We start from the raw sequence: 11,643 nt of genomic DNA on the forward strand, positions 1-11,643 counted from the left end.
AAAGGATCACATTGTTGAAAGTCAACTTCCACCGGTCATTACAACAACACAGGAGGAACAAACAAAGATTGGGAAAGAGGAACCAGAGAATAAGGTAGAAGAGAAAAAGGATGAAGAGGAGAAAGCAAAGGAGAAGAAGAAAAATGATGATGATGATGATGATGACTCAATCAACATAAAATACCCTATAGATATGGACAATTTGAGTGCATCTGAACTGTTGCTACTGTTATGCAATCCAGAGCAAAAAAGAAGAGGTTGAAAGAGCAGAGACCATTCAAATTGCTGTTGACATTTTGTCAAGTCTCCTACTAGAGACTGATACTAGTAATTTATCTACCCCTATTGCTAAGCTTGGACAATTAGTTGTTGATGCCTGTGAATAACTAAAATCACTTGAAGAGGAAGCTCATGTCTTAGCAGAAAAATATTACAAGAAGAAAAGGGGAGAGCAACTGATTCCAGAAATTAATAAAGGCAAGATTGCTTTAACAGTGAACAAAGATCTGTTAAGAACTGATATAGAAATTGGAGGTAAACTTTTGGCTACTATATCTAAAGTTTCATTATTCTATTTTGATTTGAAGAAAAAGCGAGAAGATACAGAGAAGGAACTTGAGAGGATAAGTGATGCATATATACCAGTACAAGATTCTGCTATAAATTTTGGCAAATCTATTGATGCCTTACAACACCTATTAGAAGTTTATGATTTTGAACAGGTGAAGCAGATAAGATCCTTGAAGGAGCTAAAGAATCAACTAACTCCAAAAGTTGAAATCCTACAGAGGGCATACAAGGATTCTGAAGCAGTTTTGGCTACCCCAGAGATGATCATTGTTGATGCTATGGAAGAATTTGCTGCACAAATTTTGACAAATGTTGAAATCACCAAGACACTCTTAGAAACATGGGATAATGACCTTGAATAGTTGAAGATTCATTTCAGTGACATTTTATCAAGAATTACATTGTAAAGATTTTAAAACTCTTATATATATATATGTAGTTTTTGATGACAAATTTTGATGTAATGTATGTATTTTACTTTCTGTTTGGAATTGTTGTCAAAGGGGAGTAGAATTAGTTTAAGAGGTCAAAATTTTGTATGTACTGTTAAGGGGGAGTCTAAACATTTTTGTAAGCACACTTAGTTGACAAAATTTTCCTAAGTGTTGCCATCAATGCCAAAGGGGGATAATGTTGGAATGATAATGATTTTTGTATTGGATGACTTTATGTGTTGTCATTGATGGTACACATATGTTTTGATTGTCATAATCATCTTTGTATACCAGTTAGGTCAAACTTGTACTACTATTATGTCTTTGTATTGTAAACCGGTATCATATGTATGTAGGTGTCTAAACCGATATATGTAGATAACCAATATATGTAGTTAAGACAATCGATTTTGGTCAATTCCACTATTACTAGTTTCGAGATGCAACAGAGAGGGACTAGGAGGCACATGGAGACAATCGGTCTGTGAGTTTGATGCGGTCAACACTCAACCGATATCGGTGTTACAACTAGTTTTCTAGATTGTGTGATGAGTTATCACCGGTCGTGATGTGTTACCCCCAACCAACATTTTTGGCAGTGATTTGTGATGTGTTAAGGAATTTTGTCTAGATTCACTAAACCTAGGAAATTGTGTTGAGGTTCATGAGTCGACATGGAATCTAATGCCTATAAAAACATATTGTGATGAGTTATTTTCATATAGGAGATGCAAGTGATGTTATGAGTTAGAGTTGATGTGATTTTTTGAAGGAGTTGCAGAGTATGTCGGTGATGCAGTAATGAGTGAATAAAAAAGGATCCAAACAAGTAGAATGTGCTATTCCTAGATCATACCACCTGTTGTTTTCTAATCACTACAATAGTTTAAATCCCCTGACGGGGTAAGCTCTAACAAGCTTCATTGTAGAAATCGTGTAACAAGGTGATTCATTAACTTGGATCTAAATCCTCCACTAAGGTTACCTTTAACTAGGGATAGCTCCTAATAGGGCTTGGGATCTTTAACAAGATCTGCTCCTAAGAGAGAATTTGTAGACCTTAACCGACCAGTTACCTATTTCTGCAGATAGTTAACTTGTGAGTTCCATCTCATCGTGGTTTTTCCCAATTGGGTTTTCCACGTACAAATACTTGTGTTATGGTGAATGTATTACTTGTTGTGAATGCTTTTATAACACTTTGGATTGCATGCAAAGTCATAAGTAAACTGGTTAAATGTTTTTACTAGTCTGGGATTAAAGTGTTATTATTTTTGCTATCACTGATTCACCCCCCCCTCTCAGTGCTTTATAAGTTTATCATTACAATCCTTACCTTTGTTTTTTGAGTTGAATTATGGGAGATTGATTAAGCCATATGGGATAATCTAACTTAATATTATCTAACAATCTATAAACTATATTTCACACAAATAAATAGAAAGTATTAATATGTCATAATTTATTTAATTTAATTATTTTCATACAAAATTAACATATATCTCAAATTTGATGTTGTGTAAATCTCTTCAATATATTGAATATCTTATAAATTTGAAATACTTTTAAAAACAATTGTGATATCCTATAAAAATGAAAATTTCAAAATTTTAATTGGTATATAAAAAATCCAAAAGCTATATTAATTTAGGAATAATGTGCTATAATAAATATATATAAAATATATATGTAAATTGTATAGCAAATAATCTAGCTTGGAATTTGTAATGTCGAAGGAGTAGAAAAATTTAGAGGAAGTGGTTTCAATGACACAAGATTTTTCCCCCAACTCTCAAATTTGGCTTTGACCTCTACTAACCCACTCTCAATAAGACAAAAGGAGACTTAAGAAAGGAAATAAAATGTAATGTGAAAATAAGAAGTTACATCGAATGGTTTAATTAAAATTCATTAACTTTAAAGAAAGATTTTGCATGGACTATTGTTCAAAAAATAAATTATGGATAGTTAGAAACTTGAAATCACTTATATCATTTCTTTCCACTCCTATGCAAGTAACAATAAGAGGTAATAATGGCCTTCATTATGAACATCATCCCCTAAATTCTTGAGCTACTTCAACTACTTAATCCATCAACTCAATTGATGCCTCTTGCCAAAATGAGAACTAAGTAGTTCAAATCCTAGTTAATAATCCCCTCATGAAGCTACCATTGTGGATCCAACCCACATAGCCAAGTTCTCAAAATTTTAAAAATAATAATTGGTTTACTCCAAAACATACCAAAATTATGATATTCAACTACAAAGGCACATTTGACAACAATGAAAAGATCAAGATAAAAAAATCACAACAAAAAGATAAGGTAGAATTTCAAGACCACCTCTCTCAAGTGGTTATGAATGACTCTCTCATTGTTGGGGAGAAAAATAGAAACTAATTATAGATGCCTAAAATTGTCCACACTTGACCATATTTGACTTTACCTATCCTTACCAAATAAATAAATAGTCGAAATTAATTAATTAATTAATCCATCCTTCACCTTTATCCCTCATCTATGTTTATTTACTTGATTCTAACATATCCCCCATATCCTCCAACTAAATTAATGAATACTTTCTCAATTGATTGTTTTGGATTAATTAATCTTCATTCATAGTTCCTCCAATATTTGAATCCATGTGGTTGCCAATTATTGTCCATTTAATAATGTCATTAAATCCTTCTACATGGATCAAAATGTATACTTTTGTTGCTTGACAAGTATCCCTATCACCCTAATGATCCCACATGTGTGAGCATACCTAACTACCCTACTTCTTGCTCACACATGTGTAGCCACCTTACCTCTTAATGTGGTGGTAAGTAGCCACCCTACCTCTCTCACGTGTATCTTTCACAATCCATCATATTCTTTACATATATATCCCTTTTATGACATTTTTCACAAGGCTAGTGCTTTAATTGGTGCCTAATATCCTTCAAATCCTAGCCATCCATTAGATATTTCATATTGGCCCTTAATTTTTTTAACAATTCTATGAATTATTGGTCTCAAGCTTTCCATTTGATCATCCACTCTAACTACATGATGTCCATTTTCCTAATAACCTTCTATCATTGTACCATTATGGTATCATTTCCTTAATCTATCATCTTAATATTTTTATCATGTTGCTAGTTTACTAGCAAACCACATTTTAACACATGAAAAAGAGTACATTGAGTGGATCATTGAGTGCACTTTGTTCAACTCAATTAGAGGGGAAAGAAGAGAAACAAGGTGAAAGATACTATTATTTATTAGAATCTTTATGTTAGTTCCCTTATTTATTTTCTTATCTTCATTATAACACATTTGATCTTCTAACCTCATCATTTTTCTTGAGTTTTCATGTCTCAGGATTTGAATTCCTACACTTTATGGTTTAGTACCTCCATTTCAAAATCATTGCCTACATTTTTTGATCAGCACTTGTGATAACTCATTTTTGTGCAACTTTTTTCCTAGCATATTTGAGCACTTTCATTTTATGAAGAAACACTTCCATAAATGAACACATACATGAATTAGTGCATATGTGGATCAATGCTTTCACTTTGTGAATCAATGCTTCCACACATAAATGCTTCTACTCTGTCATTCAATTCTTTCATGTCTAAGACTTTTATTCCTCTTTTCTATCATTTTCTACTTTTTAAAAGTTTCATTTTCTATTCAGCTATTAATGTGCTTTCTTGTCTTTTCCACCACTTGCAACATTTTGTTCTATAGGTTCCTATTATTTTCTAGGAAAAATCATTACCAAATATTCTTTATCATGTGTAGTTTTATAATCAACACTTTCCCTCTACCTTTAACACCTCAATAGTTCAACACATATGTAGACCAATACTTTTGACCTATCAATCCACACTTATGAATTTCAAGCATAATAATTTCTCTTTTACTTTTTATATTTTAGTACTTTTGAATTTCTTTTAAATCTTATGTTATTTCAATGCCTATGTTATTTCAGTGCCTATGTTTTTTTAGTGCTTCCATGTTATGTTTCAGTGTCTTCACTAGTTCCCATGTTGTTGATGTTGATAAGGTTTTGTAGCATCCTAAAATTGCACCCCTTGCAATTTTCGCCCGCATTTGGGTCTTCATCTTAGTGTTTGCGCCCCTTGGTATAATTGAAGACTTAATTATGCTCATACACATCACAAATGCCAAAAAAATTGACTTTGCACTTATCTTGCACCTTGTTCCTGGCCTAAAATAGGGCAGGACTAGGGCGTGGAGCCATGGTCCTCCCTAAAAGGGGCCCAATTTAAACCCTTTTTTCCATTTAAAATTTGAGTGGGATTTTCACCTTTGTGTTGGCTCATGTAATAAAATCAGTCAATTAACCCGACATACAGGTCTATAAAGAGGATTTTTCCTCTCATTTGAACATCCGCAATTATCTATCACATTCATCAATCACATGAGCAAACATTCAAGCACACATGAGATCAAGCATTCAAGCATTCAAGAGAAATTGAGCATTTTTAGTCTTCCTTTAAGCCTTGGAGAAACAATAAAGTCAAGTACCAAACATTGAAGTGGAGATCTACATCCTATTTCATGAAACCTTAATTTCGTGTGGAGGAAAGCAAAACTTTACAAAGATGTATAATTATTTAATTTTTAGTCATAATACAACATCTCCCTCAAAAGGAGAACATTTCCTTTCAATCATTTCAATTACATTTATCTCAATTTCATGGTTAACTTCGAAACCAGGGTTTGAATGAAGGCAAGCCCCTATTCCCAACCTATTTCCCTTTTTTTATGTGTGTAGGAAATAGGTGCACAACTGTACTTCTAGAAATAAGCTTAAAACACAAATGAAAAAACCCTTTTCGACATGCAAAAAATTCAAAGGACCAAGAGGTAGTACCATAGTCCCTACTCTTTGGGGCATTTTCGTAGGGCATATCTGAATCAACTTATATTTCTCAGATCTAGGTACATGAGAAAATCTCAAATCCGTAGCTCAATATTTTCTTATTTTTATCTTCAATTTCAACACACTTAGATCTAAGTGTTATTCAATTTCAAAATTCAAATTTTCACTTGCATGTCAAATTTCACATTTAAATTTTAAAATTAAGTGGTTAATTGCAAAAACCCTAATTTTCAAAAAATTAAAAAATTGAGCTTGTGGGTTGTTTAAATTTTGAATTCCCCTCTTCAAATTTGTTGTTAATTCCAATTCAAATTCAAAATTGTAGTTTTGGATCTAATTTCAAATTTAAATTTTAAAATTAAGTGGTTAAATTGAAATTACCCTAATTTTTGAATTTAAATTAATTTCTCTTTTTTCCAGTAATTATTCCAATTTTGAAAATTTGTAAATTCAAATTTCAAAATTAAGAGGCTCTTTCTATAAGAAACTAATTTTAAATTTAATTTATTGCGGATCATTTCAAATTTAAATTTCTAATTACAAGAGCCCTAATTTTTAATTTAAATTCAACATTTCATCTAATTTTAAAATTAAGTGGTTCTTTTTACAAGACCCTAATTTTAAATTTTCCTTTAGATCACTTTCAATTCAAAATTTAAAAAATAAATTAAGAGATTATTTTTAGCCCTAATTTTAAATTTGAATTTCTATCTCCTAGTGGGTAATTTTAATTTTAAATTAAGAGGTTGTTTTAGCAGAGCCCTAATTTTAAAATTCAATTTCTTAGGGGATTGCATCTTTTCAATCAATTTGTTTATTTAATTGAGTAATCATTTTCCCCATAATTTTGCATTATTCGATTACTTTGCAACCTGGATTCCAAAATTCAAAATTTTAAAATTCAAAATTCAAATTTCTAATTTCCCTCTCTTAGTGCATGAGTTTTACTACTATTAGTCCAACCTATAGTATCCTTGTGAGAAGAATTTGTAGAATTAAGGATTCCCAAGGTTTAATTACCAAGGAGATGGAGCCTAATTTGGATAAATTTTTCAATGAGGATATTGGTGGTTCTTCCAATCCTAGAAATGTCCCTGTCTATCCTCATTCTTTAGATAATTATCATGATGTGGAGGAATCACTAACTAGGGTTTTCATGACCAATTGGAGAAAATTGACAATCAATTTTAAAATGTTCAACAATGGATGAGTCAACAATACCTGGAAAGTGAAGCTCTTCTATTGATTCAAGGATTAAAAATAATGGTTCAAAGTGCTAAACTTGGTGTTGATATCTTGCGTGGTATTTCTCATATTGTTGATTCTAATATTATGCCCATGAATAGTTGTGCTGAAGCCTTAGGCTATACACAACCTCCTAGTCAAGTTAATCATTCCAAACCTTTGACTACTCCTATGGCTAGTGTCCCTAAATTTACATCAAACATCATGGCTACCTCTACACAATATATCATACCTACGAATGACAGTCAAGGGGGAAACTCCTCTTCTTTCATTCCTCCTACCACGACTCTTCCATTTGTTACCCAATCTTCTCCTATACCTATGAATGTTAGTCAAGGGGGCAACTCCTCTTATTTCATTCCTCCTACCATGATTCTTCCATTTGTTACCCAATAATCTCCCATACCTACTTATCATAATGTTCCACCTCCTTATTCTTAACCCCTGTCTTCTTACGATAATATCCCTCCTTATTCTCAACCCCTTCTAGTTCATTCAACAATGTTACCCCTCCTTCCCAATCCAACATGTCCAATTTCAATGCTTCTATCGAAGCTACCATCAATAGTCTAGCCCAAACAGTATCTTCCTTACAACATCAAATAGCTTCTATGAATCAATCTTAGTATAATGTGAACACAATTGATGTAGCGAGTCCATTATCCAATGACATTGTCCGAGTTGTCCCTCCTAAACATGTGGAAGTCCCTCAATTGGAGATAAATAATGAAAAAGGTGATCCCTTGACTTATGTTAAAACATTTCAAACTTTGTGTGGTGACTTTGCTCATGACCAAAGATTGTTAGCTAAATTGTTCACCAGAACATTAAGGGATCAAACTTTGCAATGGTATTTTTCTTTGTCTCCTTATTATATTACTTCTTTTCAACAATTGGCTAATGCTTCCATTCAATAATTTCACAATAATATTGGTCCTAAAATCACATTGACTGATTTGATGCATTATAAGCAAGGTGTGAAAGAAAAAGTGACTGATTTTATTGGTAGATGTAAGCATTTGTATTCTCAAATTTCTTTTCATGTGCCTAATCAAGATATTCAAAAGATTTTTATTGCTAATTTACAAAAAGACATTAGGAATAAACTTATCTTTTATGAGTTTACTTCCTTTATGAAGTTGTGTGCAGTACTTCACAACTATCATCTTATCATGAGTCAATTGGAACAATCACCCTCTTCAATGGCTCTGAGTGATAAGGGTGAAAGTTCTCAACAACCTTTTGCAAAGTTCAAATTGTATAAGGAATTTATCAAATTTAATGACAACAACAACACTCAAGTGGTAGCCGCAATAGGTGTGCTTCCTTTGTCCAAATACTTTAGAAAATAATTCACTCCTCTTAATGAATCTTTGCATAGTATTATGTCTAAATTGTTACAAAGGAATGTGTTGAAACTTCCCCCTATCAAACTAATTGATCCATCTAATACATCCTCACCTTACTTTGATTCTAAAGCCTTTTGCTAATACCATCGCCAACTCGGTCATGACACTGAAAAGTGTTATTCCTTGAGAAGTAAGATTGAAGACTTGATTGATAACAATACCATATCTATGGTTGGTGTGAATGATAAAGGAAAAAAATCAGTAGCTCCTCCTAATCAAAACCTTCAATTTTTCACTGATCTCTTACCTTCCCATTCCACTAGTGTGATCGAGACAGATCATCTTGCCTTCTCTCCCAATGATGTTGGCCTTGAGTCTAATAATGTGGTGAACCTTATAGATCAAAGAACCTCCTAAGGACTTACGCATTATATTTAATCCTAGTGAGACTATTAAAGCACCCGATGGCCCATTATATATAACTGCAAAAATAAAAGGAATACCTTCTCGAGGAGTACTTATTGATCCAACTTTCAAGGTTAATGTGATAACTGGAGAATCTTTTTATACTTTGCAATTGTATCAAGTGATATATGATGATATTAATGTGGTAGTTAAAATTTTTGATGGCTTCTCTTGTCCTGCTATTGGTTCTATCACACTTCCTATTGATTTTGGCACTAAATTCTTAGATGTTAAATTTTCTATCATTCCTACATCCGATCAATTTCATGTGAAGTTGGGATATCCTTGGCTCTCTTTCATGAAAGTGATCGCTTGTATTGTTCAAAAGTTCTTGAAATTTCCTCATAATGATAAAATCATAACTGTTAATGATACCATATATCAACCTATAGTGAGGCATGGAGATGTTTGTCTTGATTATTTTTGGTCCAAACATTTCCAACCTCTTCAACCTAGAAGTGGTGCTCTCTTTAAATCATACCAAAAATGGAAAAATGAGATGATTTTGTCATTGATTAAACCTATAAATCCAACACTTAGCATTCCTCTTGATGATCATATACCTCTTCTTGAGGATAAGATTATTCTTCCTCCCAAGGAAATAAATAATCTTCTTCGCAAAGAGGAATCTATTTCTTCTCCTAAGGATAAGACTATCTTTCCTCCCAAGGAAAGTGATATTATTTTCCTAAGGAACTGTCTATTCCTTTTCCTAAGGATGAGTCCACTCTTCCTCCCAAGGATATAAATTCTCTTCCTCCCAAGTGTCAAGCTATTCCTCCTAAGGGTAGACCTATTCCTCCTCCTCATGATGGACCTGGTCTCCTTCCTACACCTCTCATTCCTCCTTTATATGGTGTGATTCCACCTCCTACATCTTACAAAGATAAGTGACTGACCTCTCCTATTGTTCAACCTTAAAGACCTCAACCCATTCATCCTTCCTTAAAATAAGAAAACAAGCCTATACCTGATGAACCTAAACCTTCACAACCTTTAGCTAAAACTAAACGAAACCATTGTGCGAGAGTTTGTCAATGTAGACATCATGCTAGAGCTTGTGAACTTGCTTCCTAAACCATTTCTTCTCCCAAGACACCTATTGTTGACATAATTCCATTTTCTCCTAATGAGGATGTTCAACCTAATTCTCCAAGATGCAAAATTCTTAAGACAAATGATGGTTCAAGTTCTATTCCTATTAGAGCTCCTATTTTTATTAATCTTGATAAAGAAATATGTGAGAATGTTGTTAATGATGAAAATGTTGATCCTAATATTTTTGATGATGAATATGAATATGTTGATGTTGACAATGATTTATCTAAATGATTTTCAAAAGAATTAATCCTAGCTCCTAGTAATAGACAAAGTGATCCATCATTAGAGCATGATCCTTGCTTGGAACTTATGGTAGCTCCATCTACTGTGCTTGATGTGGCTCTTGTATATTATCTACCTTCCTAAAATAATGATGAGAAAGATTGGGAGTTGGATAAGGTTCTTCATTAGCTTCATTAGCATTGTAGACTCTCTCTCTCTCTCTCCTCTTTCTTGTTGTGACATTATTCTATTTGTTGTCCCTAGTATTGTCTACTTGAGGATGATGCAAAGCGTTGAGATCTCTTTTGGTCTCTCCCATGTTTAATCAAAAGACACATGTGTTCCCTTATTCCATGGTGGTTTCCTATCTTTGGGGGATGAGGAAAATTCTATGCATACATGATATACACAAGTTATCATAAAAAGCATACTGATTCTGAAGTTAGGTGAAACCACCTCCTGTTTTATGTTTTGTGATCATTATCCTTTTATTTGTCCTCTTAGGGGCTAAATTATTGTGATAACGTGCTTATATTTTTGGGTGTATCCTACCTTAAAGTAATTGCTCCTGATAAGGCATGCACAATCACTTTAACATGGGGGCATACACTCTACTCATGATTCTCTTTCTTTCATATATTGATACTTAAAGTTACTTAGCTTTTTCTTTGTAATTTTTGGTATTTTTCTTTTCATGACTTATAGTAAGAGAACCTTACTAGTTGTAGTCATGGTTCTCTCTCTCTCTCTCATGATCTTCCCTTTTACCTTGTCATTAAAGTTGTGAGATCCTAAAGTCCACTGCAGACTTGGTGTATCTTGCCTCCTTGGTGACTTGGTGAAATTATTTCAATGAGAACCCTTTTTACTTTACCTAGAGTATGATTGACTTCATACTCCTGCTAAAGTGGGGGCTAAATGTAGCATCCTAAAATTGCATCCCTTGCAATTTTCAACTTCATTTGGATCTTCACCTTAGTGTTTGCACCCCTTGGCCTAATTGAAGACCTAAATATGCTCATACACATCATAAATGCCAAAAAATGACTTTGAACTTATGTTGCACCTTGATCTTGGCCTAAAAAAGGGTAGGAACAAGGCGTGGCACCATGGTCCTCCCTAAAAGGGGCCCAATTTAAACCCTTTTTTCCCATTTCAAGTATTTGTGATATTTTCACCTATATGTCGACTCATATCAAAAAATCATTCAATTAACCCGACATATAGGTATATAAATAGGATTTCCCCTCTCATTTGAACATCCACAATTATCTATCACATTCATCAATCACATGAGCAAGCACTCAAGCACACATGAGATCAATCATTCAAGCATTCAAGAGAAATTGAGTATT

Source organism: Cryptomeria japonica, chromosome 6 (assembly GCF_030272615.1).
Source record: "Cryptomeria japonica chromosome 6, Sugi_1.0, whole genome shotgun sequence".
Classification (NCBI taxonomy): Eukaryota; Viridiplantae; Streptophyta; class Pinopsida; order Cupressales; family Cupressaceae; genus Cryptomeria; species Cryptomeria japonica.